Here is a 13,856-nt window from a genome sequence, read left to right on the forward strand (position 1 = left end):
AACAACAGCAGCACGCTTGATCAGCTGTTGTTAGAATTTATTTAATATTAATTTCTAGTATCAGCTGATGTTTGCTGGAGCCACAGCTGCAAAAAAGCTGCTGGTCATGATATGGTTTGGTTATCTGGTGAGAGGGAAACATGAAGATGAAACCTTACTGAATCATCAGAGCTGAACAGGTGATGGAGAAACAGGTTTACCTTTTAGGTGACATGAATGAGTTGAAGGGAAGTTATGAACTGTTTCTGAGAGACAAATAACCCCAGGATCCTTTTTTGTGTAGCTGACAGCTGGTAACTGTGCAGGGGCGGATCTAGGAAAGTGTTGCCAGGGGGGCATGTAGGGCATTAACAGGGAGAGGGGGGCACAAAGAAATACTTTTCTTTCTTATTCTCATTTAAAATGTCTCGCTTTTAAAAAATAATTATCTGAATCTTACAACAAACGATTGATAGATTGATGCATATATACCATCAGAACAGTGTACATCACTGTCACAACAGCGTTTGTTTTCATTCAAAGGCTTTATGATTTTTCCTATAATGGTGGGCCGGTCTCTAGTCAAAATGCCTGGGCCAATTTTCCCAGTCCCAGTCCAGCCCTGTATGCAGCTCATCTGCAGTCTGGTGTTACCTACATCTTCCTATTCAGAAGGCAGAATTTCAGAGTTCTGAGTACAATCAAAAGCACCACGACTGCAGTTTTTGTGTTGGATGTAAAAGGCGCACATGACGCTGTGACGTAGGCTTGAATCATGGCAGCAGTCAATGACGGTCCTGGCGTGGGATTTCTCTCGTGGAAATATGTACATTATCTTTTCCTTTCTATTGGTAGGTGGCACAGTGCACTTGTGGCAAGTAAGCAAGCTAGAAGACTGGCAAAGTTATGGAAGAAACACATTAACAAGAGAATTCTGAGTAAAACCAAAGTTACTTTCCCTAGTAACTAGTTACTTTGAAAGTAACGAGTAACTTGAAGTAACTGAGTTACTTTTGAGAGAAGTAACTAGTAATGTGTTAGGGAAAATGTTCTAAAACACTTCTTCAGTAAAGACTCAGAGAAGAGAAACACACAGAACTTCTTGCTAGCAAGGGCAGCCTCCACTCTAAGAGACTCCAGTGAGAGAACTGCCCCGGTCTTTATTTATACTCCATTGAGCGTGTGTGTGTGTGTGTGTGTGTGTGTGTGTGTGTGTGTGTGTGTGTGTGTGTGTGTGTGTGTTGATCAAAGGGTCATATAACATGAAAGCACAAAGAAAGAAAACTGACTCAGTGTGTTAAAGCATTTCTATTTCTTTTTATTCAATCATCTTCTGGAAGAGAGAGACCCCTGCACAGCCCAAATGCCAGTTGCAGGATCTCTAACATTACAAGCTCAACATGTGTCTTATATGGTCTTATTTCTGTACTTTACACGTCACACAGTTTCGATACCAACATTGCTTATATGGCAAAGGTCCTCTTTTCTGTGTCTTATCTATTAATATGCCTGTGCACTAAAACTTCCTGTGCAGCTTGTAATAATTTGCAATAACTCTACAAAAAACATGCAGTTTCCTGTCAGCCTGTGACCTAGTCTCAAAGCTGGCCTTCTTTTATACATAAAACAATCTAATGAGCGGATACGCATTAAAAATATTTCTCTATTTCTTAGCAACAGACTGGCGACCTGTCCAGGGTGTACCACGTCTCTCGCCCTATGACCGCTGGGATAGGCTCCAGCGACCTCCACTACCCTGAAGAGGATAAGAGGAAGCAAACAGATAGATGGAACATATTTATTTATCATTTTTTGTATTTTTTGTCTTTTAACTTCGACTTAGTCTCAGTATATGTACTGGGTGGCTGTAGATCAGGCGGTAGAGCAGGTCATCTACTGATCGAAGGAAAAAAACAAAACGCTTGGACACTGCTAGCGCCAACAAAAACGCAAAGCAGGAGATGAAGCATCGCTGAATATGTTTCCAAACCAACTTCATTCTAAGCCAAAGACTATAAATATGAAGAAGCATATCTTCCCTTTGGTTTCACCTGCACAAGTGCCGAGGTAGGTCTCCCCTGCAGAATTGGTTTTCCCTTCGTCGGGAGCAGTGCTGGGCTCTTCAAATCATGGACAAACAGGATCCCACATTCTTGATATTTAGTTCACAAACACTTCTCATAATGACTAACTACTCCTGACATTTTGGAGATGTTAGCTCTTTATACAGTAAAGTTACAGCGGGATACAAATAACATCAGGCTGATCCTGCCACGATTTGTTCCCCCGGTTCAAATCACGGACAAACAGTATCCCACAGTTGTTTATGTTTTTAAGCCCATTTTACACAGAGAGGCATTTTTTGAAAAATATATTGATAGCAAGGTTGAATATTATTACACAGGGAAAAAACAACTACATGTAAAATAATTACACCATAACGCCTCTGACTTTCTAAATGGAGGCACAGTAACTGCGTGTGTGTGTGTGTAAGCATGTAAAACCTGAAGATAGTGACAAAATACTGTTAATCTGACTATCTGCCATTCTGCAATTAATCTCATGTAAACAATAACGTGGCGCACAGCGTGACGTGAAAAAATGCTCATACCTGTGATGTTGCGTGACGAACTCTGTATTCCTCGTCCACACGTAAATGCAAAAAACAGGAGTTTTGGAGTCTACAGACTGGGACACAATGAAGGCTGCTTCTAACAGCTTGGACGAGTTTACGGACACTGTCACCTCCTATATCCACTTCTGTGAGGACAGCATTGTGCCATCACGCACCAGGGTGAGTTATAACAATGACAAACCCTGGTTTACTCCTAAACTCAAAAAGGTGTGGCTGGAAAAGAGAAAGGCGTTCAGAAGCGGAGACAGGGACTGCTACAGAGAGGCCAAGTACAGGTTCACTAAAGAAGTGGACATTGCCAAACATCAGCACTCTGAGAAGATGCAGCAGCAGATCTCAGAGAATGACTCGGCCTCTGTGTGGAAAGGTTTTAGGAATATCACCAACTACAAGCCTAAAACCCTCCACTCCACTGATGACTTGCTCTTAGCCAACACCCTAAACGACTTCTACTGCCGTTTTGACGAGCCATCAGGCAGCCTTCACACCTCCAACGGCCCCAACAATAGAGACACTTTGGACACTCATTCCCCCACCTCTCCCCCCTCCATAGAGCCATCACCACCTTCAAACTGTTCACCTACAACACCCCCCTCCTCACCCCACACAAAAGAGGATTTCACACCACCTCCTCCCACCACAACTCTTCATATTCATGAAGCAGATGTGAGGAAGCAGTTTAAGAGTCTGAATGCTCGAAAAGCTCCCGGCCCAGACGGTGTGTCTCCTGCCACCCTCAGACACTGTGCAAACGAGCTGGCCCCAGTATTTTCTGGCATTTTTAACTCCTCACTGCAGGCATGTCATGTGCCTGCCTGCTTCAAGTCCTCCACCATAATCCCTGTCCCCAAGAAACCTAGGATCACTGGACTAAATGACTACAGACCCGTGGCTCTGACATCTGTGGTCATGAAGTCATTTGAGCGCCTAGTTCTCTCCCATCTCAAGACCCTCACGGCCCCCCTCCTGGACCCCCTGCAGTTTGCATATAGAGCCAACAGGTCTGTAGACGACGCCATCAACATGGCCCTACACTTCATCCTGCAGCATCTGGACTCCCCAGGAACCTACGCCAGGATCCTGTTTGTGGACTTCAGCTCTGCCTTCAACACCATCCTTCCAGACCATCTCCGAGGCAAGCTTTCCCAGATGAATGTGCCTGATCCCATCTGCCGGTGGATCACTGACTTCCTGACGGACAGGAAGCAGCATGTGAGGCTGGGAAAGAATGTCTCGGACTCCCGGACCATCAGCACCGGCTCCCCTCAGGGCTGTGTTCTTTCTCCTCTGCTCTTCTCCCTGTACACCAACTGCTGCACCTCCACCCACCAGTCTGTCTAGCTAATCAAGTTTGCAGATGACACTACCGTTATTGGACTCATCTCGGACGGGGATGAGTCTGCCTACAGGAGGGAGGCTGAACGTCTGGTGTCCTGGTGCAGCCACAACAACCTGGTGCTGAATGCCCAGAAGACAGTGGAGATTATTGTTGACTTCAGGAAGCACACAGCCCCACTCCCCCCCATCATCCTGACTGACACCCCCATCACCTCTGTGGACTCATTCCGCTTCCTGGGTACCACCATCACCCAGGACCTGAAGTGGGAGCCCACCATCACCTCCGTCATTAAGAAAGCCCAGCAGAGGATGTACTTCCTGAGGCAGCTGAAGAAATTCAACCTGCCAACACGGACGATGATGCAGTTCTACACTGCAATCATCGAGTCCATCCTCACCTCCTCCATCACCGTGTGGTACGCTGGAGCCACTATCAGGGACAAACAGAGACTGCAGCGTGTTGTGCGCTCTGCTGAGAAGGTGATTGGCTGCAGACTCCCATCTCTGCAGGACCTGTACACCTCCAGGACACTGCGGCGTGCAGCTCGGATCTCAGCTGACCCTTCTCACCCTGGACACAGTCTGTTTGACCTGCTCCCCTCAGGCAGGAGGCTCCGGTCCATTCGCACCAGAACCTCTCGCCATAAGAACAGTTTCTTCCCCTCTGCTGTTGGACACATGAACAATAACCATATGACTGTACCGCCACTAACACATGACCCTACGCTGTGTTCACTGAATCATTCCATGTTTGGCACTGATCACCACCTGCACTCATGTATATATCATGTATATATCTATCCACTTAGCACTTTTAATTCTTATTCTTATTTTTATATTTTTATGACAGTATGTTTGCACTGAAGCACTGCAGCAATTTCCTAATGTTGTAAACCTGCTCAACATTTGGCAATAAAACCCTTTCTGATTCTGATTCTGATTCTGATTTTAATTAGTATTCACTTCATTAAAAACAACAAAAATAAAGCTGTCATTCCTTTAAGTGAGTCAAAGCAGCAAATCAACAGTAGTTTGATTTGTAAATAAATCAATTTGTCTGCAATTTCTTCCAGAAGCTGCACAAACACATTAACAATCTTCCAGAAGAATACAGGGAGGGTATGTACCAACTAATTAAAGGGTATTTCTTCTTCGACTTCTTAAACCGTATTGCCATTTCTAAATAAAATTATGCAAAGTTTTCTTCTCTGCCACATGCCCTATTGGTCAGTATGTTCTGAATCATTTCATGCCATATATTAATCTGCTCATTTTGTCGTGTAACTGTCACACTGTAAGAATTTGTTAATGAATTTCTGACACAGAAAACCTTCGCTTTCCAAAGCTCCATCAGTAATGCCTCCTGGTATACCTTGGACAAACAATTGGAAACGAAAACTAAATACTTTTCTACTTTTCAGCTGAAGCAGCTAAAAACCATTCACAGTGAAGCAGCCTGAAACTCTCATTTATCTTTTCAGCTGCTAAAACATTGTTGGTGGCCTATCAAAAACGCCATGAGGATGATAAAATCAACAAATTCTTCAAATGCTTCGTTGATTTCGTGACACACCCTCATACAGGTATGTGCATAAATACCTGTATGAATTATATAAATTTCACCTTTTCATTATACAATTTCAGGCCAAAATGGTATGAAAAAATAGCATTTATCAGATTTCTTATATCTTTAATAAAAGACAGCTACTAAAATGATTTCATTTGTTTTTTGATAAATAAATTTAAATATTCTTGTAAATGCAGTGGTTATACATTTACCCTCTGAACTTGTTTAGATGACTTTCATAAATATTCTCTACATGACACTGAAGGTTGTACAAAATAATTAAATAATTGGTAGATTAACGGTGCTTCCAGAGTATTTTCCATGGGAGGGACAAAGAAGAGTTTCAACCTCTTGCCAATTCCCCCTTTTTTAACAAATCACACCACATTGTGTACCACAGTATGCATTACTTCATTACATGGTAAATACAACCTCGTTTCTTATCAAGAAGACAAAATTTGCCATCTGAGTGAGCGTCCAATCAAAGTAAAAGTTTTAAAGCTTTTCTGTTAAGTTTTTCCTCTTTTCAAAATGTGTGTAGATGCAGTAAAATTCTACAGTTACTGTACAGCTGAGACCTTCGGGGCGGACAAAGATGTGCTGTACCAAGTAAATTTGTCTCAACAGCTACTGGTGGAGAGCATAGACCTACAGGAATGCAACACTGTCATTGTTTTCTGCCCAATCAACTCTCGTGTTCGGTCAGATGTGGAGGCAGCCATGGCTAAAGCACCAGGTATCATAAAGCTTGGTCACAATAATATAAAGTATGTTCAGTTTTTTATAGTTTTATAGTTTCTCTTTTACTTTACTCACTATCAATATACATATGAATATTTTAATTCAGTTTTCAAGATAATCATGGAAACATCTTTTCTTATGGTTTCAGCCCTCTAACCATCCAAAACAGTAACAATGCAATGGCTTTTTATTTGATTATATTTATTTAGGGATGTTTCTGCTGTGTGCAGGTAATAAAGACATCATCCTGGTTGTGATGCACCATACCCGAAAGACAAACTACTCAACAAGTGGGACAGGATGGTCTCAGATATTTCCAAATGTAATCCTGCATGTTGATGTTCTCTTTCATGAGACTGAGAGAGGATTACTGAGATGTCAGAAGAATGCACAGGCAGTCTGTCAGATACAACAAGGATTACAGAAACACAATGATATTAGTGAACCAACCAACACTGTGGGAGCACAGGGTCCTTTGGCCCCGTCCCAAAGTGAGAGTTTGCCTGTTCCACAGAGGCAGGGATCTAATCCATGTTTGATTATGTAGTAAGACAGCTGGTGACACTGACAATGACAAAGACTGTTTAGCTGAGAATAGTTTTAGCTGAGATTTACACTTTGCATGAAAAAAGGATAAACCTAAATAGTCTAAATGAACAACATAATGCTTATTACAATGTTGAGTCTTTACAATATGAGATTTAATGTTACAATTAAATAAATGAAAATGCTCATACTGTTCATGTCAAAATGAAATAAAGTCTTGTGATGAGTCCTCAGTTTCCTTTGTGGTAACACTTTATTGTAGCATGCCTATTTTGCATTTGTATGCTGTCTATACAAAAGATTGCATGATGTACACAGCTCTAACAACTTAACAAATGGTCTTTGTATACAATATGTGTACGAAAACATGAATGATAATGAAACAAAAGTCTACATGAACATCAAGGAATCCTTCAAATGTTATTGATTTTGTTTGTCAATAAATTCTTTGATGTTGAATTCAGGCCCAGGGCCCAAATTATTGTGATACAGAGAATTTAGCTTTTTCTTCCCAGTGTGCCTGAATGTCAAACCTCATAAGATTTATATCTATAAATATATACAAAACACAAAAATATCCATGAATTTTTTCATTCAGGACCATTTTGAAACTGAACCTGCCTGGATGCCATCTTGTCTGACTAAAGCTGACAGACTACAAACTGAGGAAGGCGGAATCCCAGGAATGAACTAAAGAAACTCCAAACTCTGAAATTTTCAAGAGCCATTTTCCTGCATTATCAGTCATTATGGATAATTTGTTTAAGGTGTTTACACTCATTTGTAAAGCTCTGTGAAATATTGTTTTTGTAAGTGTCACGGAAAAGGCTTATGTAGGTTAAAAAGAAGGTTAATTGTTGGTTCCAGCAGTTAAAATGTTTTTGCTTGTACATTTCTGTGCACAATATTGTAAAGGTGTCTAATCTTGTGTATAATGTGGAGATAAGGGAAATATTTTACTGCTATTTTTCATAATCATTATCATTACCATTGCATTAATAATACAGTCTACAGTATAGATATTGCATTCAGATGTTTAAACATATTGGCACCCAATTAGCCTTTATTGCAGGTGCAGTTATAACCACTTTAAACTGTTGAGTTTAATTTATAATCCTAAATGCTTTTTATAATCTTAAATGTTTATATGCTGATTATGTTGGTTTGTATGGGAGAGGCCCAGACGTCAGTGTGAAAGACTAGGTTGCAGGCTGACAGGAAACGCATGCTTTTGCAGAGCGTGCTTGCGAAAGTGAAACTAAGAGAGAGTAAGTGTAACTTATTTTGAGGAGCTGTTTGGATGATGCTATTTGAATAATCAGGTTATTCATTATTATCTTTTATTCATTTATATCTTTTGATTAAGCTTTCAGTAGTGGCATTTAATTAAAGCAGTTACATACTTAGATTTATTATCAGGTGTGTTTCCCATATGAGAGTGGCCTCTGTCTGCTGAGAGGTGAGACAGTGCAGTTGAGGTCATGACATACACACATACAGAGTAGGTGAACTTAGGTCTAGGTAAGAGTTCAGACATATTTTGCTTGTAACTGCATTTTGTGCTGGCATACGTGACAGTTTGTTGTAGGACGTGCTGCTGATGTTCCAGACAATAAGCGAGAGTCAGAAGATGAACAGGAAGCACCTGGCTTGTAGGCGAGGAGAATGTTCTTTTCAAACTGTGCCAAAAGTTGTCAATAGAACATTTGTGGTTTTGAGACTTATGCATATATTGTATCTGCTTTGACGCATGAGGGGGCGTCACAAATAATACCTTGATGATACAAAACAACTGCGGGTGTATTTTTGGGCGGAGATCTACAGCTGATGTTTTGCAGTGTACATCTCCCCACGTGTGTTCATTAAAAATCATCGTTTGACTTAAACCGGCCAGACCAGTATTGTTATTTGGATTCCTCCTGTATCCCTCCTCAATATTTGAACCTTAACAATAATAAATGTTTATCTAGTTGTCACCCTTTTTAACTGAGTAGTCCAAAATCAGTCAAATCCACAGTAATCTGTCATACAAAGTCAAGAAAAAAACAATATTTGAGAATCTACTCTCGTTGGGTTCAGTTAGGATCGTAAGGAGACTGGCAGTGGTAACTCAACTTAAAGAAGGAATATCCCTCCACTCAGAATGAGACACTGACAACAACTTAAAGGGAGAAAAGTGATTTGAGTGTATTCAACATTTAAATGCTCCAAAACATAGACATGAACAAAACATTTAGACCATTTCAACCATGTAAATCTCAACAATGTACAATATATCACTTAAAGTGTCCATAAATGTATCAGGTAGGCTGTCCATTTCAGTTCAGTGCACTTAGTATTCAGTGTTCTTAGTAAGTGTTAATTGTCTTTAGTCACAGTTTTGCTTTTTGATGCATCAGTTTTTTGTGTTAAGTAGAATCAGATCTGACCCAAAAAAAAGAAAAAAAGTAACAACATAAAGTGTCCTGAGATCTCAGAAAAAACGTTAATCCAAAAAAAAAATTGCAAATCGTTGTATCCTACCACCCTCCAAGGAAACAGGTGGCCTTCAGATTGAGAACATCCTTTCTAGGCACCTCCACTGGCATCCAGTCCTTAGATGGCACCGCTCGGTCCTTGCAGCAGATTCCTACCACGTAAAAAAAACCAGCCTGCACACAACGTGCAGTGCAATCACTCACTTGTAAAATAAAACGTGTTTCTCTAGTGTTATCCCTTTTTTTTCCCCCCCTCACACATCACACATCTATACAGTTCTTATTGGCCAATAACAATTTATCAACAACAAAAATACATTTCAATGCAAATCATGAAGCATGAAAAGTGTCTCCGTGGTGTGTTAGCTAAAACTTCACATGTAAGCGCATTAGCCCAGGGAGCACATGTGGGTACGCTAGCATACTTTCCACAGGCTAACACAGCTAAGCAATCGTTAGCAGGTTCTAAGACAAATATCACATTTCCGACAAGCATTGTATCCTGACTGGTTTTATGCCCAGAAACTAGACTATGAATCACAACTTAAACTGCAACTGTGAGACTCACAGGGATATTCTTCATAGAAACATTAATTCCGTAGCGCAACACGTTACAAGACTGAATATCCACACAGCTTTGCGCATCTAGCTCCGTGCAGGCGGATGCAGTGAAAGAAAGTCACCACGCACGCGCTATGGTGCATTCACGGTACATGGGAAAACTCAGCATTTAACAAAACAGTAAAACTTCAAATTAGGATAAAAAACAGAATACAATTGGCAATAAAATAACCATGAGTTACATTGTCACAAAGAACAAGGTTTTGTTGCACCACTATTATCACGAGGTTTGGGCGTGATAATATAGGCTGTGAGGCCCACTTTTAATAATCACGCTAAGGACTTCAGCGAGCTATCTGCAAAAGCCTGGTTAGTTTACCAACACTACAAGGTATTTGGCATAATTGTAGTGTAATATTGGGAAAATTTGTAATGTATGGTGTTCTAATTATTTTATGTTTATGTCTCCGTGAATCGCTACCTTATCGTGGTGGAGGGGTTTGTGTGTCCCAGGGATCCCAGGGGCTATGTTGTCTGGGGGCTTTTGCCCCCTGCTAGGGTTTCCCATGGGAAATTGGTCCTGGGTGAGGGACCAGACAAAGAGCGATTCAGAAGACCCTAATGAAGAGAACATCGAGGGAACAGTTTACCCTGCCCGGGATAGGGTTACCGGGGGCCCGCCCTGGAGTCAGGCCCGGGGAGGGTGCCCGAGGGAGAGCGTCTGGTGGCCGGGCCTTAGTCCATGGGGACCGGCCGGGCACAGCCCGAAGAGGAGACAAGGGCCCATCCTCCCGCAGGCCCACCACCCGCAGGAGTGCCATAGGGGTCGGGTGCATTGTGTGCCGGGTGGCGGCCAGGAGCAGAGGCCCTGGCGGACTGATCCCCGGCTGCCAAGACTGGCAATAGGGACATGGAATGTCACCTCTCTGGTGGGGAAGGAGCCTGAGTTAGTGTGTGAGGTTGAGAGGTACCAGCTAGATATAGTCGGGCTCACCTCTACGCATGGCTTGGGCTCTGGAACCAGTCTCCTGGAGAGGGGCTGGACTCTGTCTCAGTCTGGAGTTGCCCCTGGTGACAGACGGCGGGCTGGGGTGGGTATTTTAATATGCACTCGGCTTGCTGCCGGTATGTTGGGGTTTTTCCCGGTGGATGAGAGGGTTTGTTCCCTGCGCCTTAGGGTCGGGGAAAAGGTCCCGACTGTCATCTGCGCTTATGCGCCGAGTGGCAGTTCAGAGTACCCAGCCTTCTTAGAGTCCGTGGGCCGGGGGGGTGCTGGAAGGTGCTCCACCTTTAGACTCTGTTGTCCTGCTGGGAGACTTCAATGCTCACGTGGGTAACGACAGCGAGACCTGGAGGGGCGTGATTGGGAGGAGCGGCCTCCCTGATCTGAACCCGAGCGATGCTTTGTTATTGGACTTCTGTGCTAATCACAGTTTGGCCATAACGAACACCCTGTTCGAACACAAGAGTGTCCATAAGTGCACGTGGCACCAGGACACTCTAGGCCGCAGATCGATGATCGATTTTGTAATCGTATCACCAGACCTGCGACCATATGTTCTGGACACTCAGGTAAAGAGAGGGGCTGAGCTGTCAACTGATCACCACCTGGTGGTGAGTTGGATCAGGTGGCGGGCAGGACGCTGGACAGACCCGGTGCACCTAAACGCGTAGTGAGGGTGTGCTGGGAACGTCTAGCAGAGGCCCCATTCCACGAGATCTTCAACGCACACCTCCGGCAGAGCTTCAACAGCATTCCCAGGGAGACTGGGGACACTGAGTCCGAAAGGACTATGTTCAGTATCTCCATTGCTGAAGCTGCTGCATTGAGCTGCGGCCGCAAGGTGGCTGGTGCCTGCCGTGGTGGTAACCCCGAACCAAATGGTGGACACCAGAGGTGAAAGGAGCCACCAGGCTGAAGAAGGAGTCCTATCGGGCTTGGTTAGCCTGTGGGACTCCGGAGGCAGCCGACAGGTATCGACAGGCCAAGCGGAATGCAGCTGAGGCAGTGGCTGAAGCAAAAACTAGGGTGTGGGAGGAGTATGGAGAGGCCATGGAAAAAGACTTTCGGACTGCCTCGAAGAGATTCTGGCAAACCGTCAGGCGTCTCAGGAGGGGAAAGCGGTGCTCTACCTACACTGTGTATAGTGCTGGCAGAGCGCTGCTGACGTCAACTGAAAAATTGTCAGGCGGTGGAAGGAATACTTCAAGGACCTCCTGAATCCCACTGACACGTCTTCCGAGGAGGAAGCAGAGTCTGGGGATGAGTGGAATGATCTGCCAATTTCTAGGGGGCGAGGTCACTGAGGCAGTTAAACAACTCCTTGGTGGCAGAGCCCCTGGTGTTGATGAGGTCCGCCCCGAGTTCCTGAAGGCTCTGGACGTTGTAGGGCTATCCTGGTTGACACGCCTCTACAATGTTGCATGGAGATCAGGGGCACACTCCTCAGCCTCCCTGGGAAAGTCTATGCCAGGGTGCTGGCATAGACTTTCCCAGATTTTCAAGATAAAACAGGACACATATTGAAACGCAAACCTGACACATGAACTTAACAAAAGACATCCAGGCATGAAACACATGAAGGGCAAGAGAGACTTAACAGAGGGGTTGAAAAGACAAGGGCAGACTAATAAGCAAATGAACAAAGAAAACCTAATGAGCTTAACCATACACTATGTGGGCGATCGTGGCTCAAGAGTTGGGAGTTCGCCTTGTAATCGGAAGGTTGCCGGTTCGAGCCTCGGCTTGGATAGTCTCAGTCGTTGTGTCCTTGGGCAAGACACTTCACCCGTTGCCTACTGGTGGTGGTCAGAGGGCCCGGTGGCGCCAGTGTCCGGCAGCCTCGCCTCTGTCAGTGCGCCCCAGGGTGGCTGTGGCTACAATGTAGCTTGCCATCACCAGTGTGTGAATGGGTGGATGACTGGATATGTAAAGCGCTTTGGGGTCCTTAGGGACTAGTAAAGCGCTATATAAATACAGGCCATTTACCATTTACTATAAACATCAAAATAAACTAAAACTCAAAACGCTGGGTCATAAGACCCAAGATCGTGACACTTTGAGGTGTGTGTGTGATCATCATCTGCAGCTTTGATCTACTGTGCTGTTGCTCTCTCTCCTTACATTCACATATAGGAGCTCAGGACAAACAAGGCAGGCAGTGCAGACATGACTTCAGATATATAAAAGTGAAGGCCGTCTCTCTGATGATGTCACAGAGCAGAGTCATTCTGTCCAATAAAGGATCTCAGATCAGCTGCTGCCATCTTGTGGCCACAGTTGGTTACTGTCTCTGAAAGTTGTCTCATGTTTCCTGTTGTCCTGCTAACAAAGGCTGGAGCTCATCATGCTGAGAGGGCAGCAGCATTTTGTGGCTCTTCACACATGTTCATTATATTCTGATGATCCTGGATGGAGACAAACTACAGATAAGTGTGTTCAGCCCAACTAGTTTATCTCATTACAGCAGTTTGATGTTTCCCTTTGAATCCCCCTGAAGATCCTGACAGTGAAGCACGTACATAATACTCCAGCCTTTCAACTCTGAGCTTATTTAGTTCTATTAATACACTGAAATCTCATTTGTGTCATGAAGAAAGTCTTTAATCAAACAGAATTCAAAGACCAGAAACATTTCATATATGGAGTTAAACATGAATCATTGTTTCAACAACATATTTATTGTTGTCATAAACAGACAAGAAGACAACAACAAACTGCTCCTCCCATTCAACACATGTCAGTCCATATCCCAGCAAACTAAATCATCTCCATTTACACATCAAATAGAAACATGAATCACTTGTAATGATTAGAAACTTGATAGAATTTCAAATCTAGTTTGGGGAGTCATTCAGTGAGAAACAGTGAAATGATTTTCCATGTGAGAAGGTGGACAGAAGAAACAGAAAGAAACAGTGAAACTAAAAGAGAAACAAAGAGCTTTGGAACAACGGGGCAGCAGGAGGACAGCTGCAGTTTAACAGCTTCAACTCACTGACAGGAAACAAC

Source organism: Astatotilapia calliptera, unplaced genomic scaffold (assembly GCF_900246225.1).
Source record: "Astatotilapia calliptera unplaced genomic scaffold, fAstCal1.2 U_scaffold_2, whole genome shotgun sequence".
NCBI classification, from domain to species: Eukaryota; Metazoa; Chordata; class Actinopteri; order Cichliformes; family Cichlidae; genus Astatotilapia; species Astatotilapia calliptera.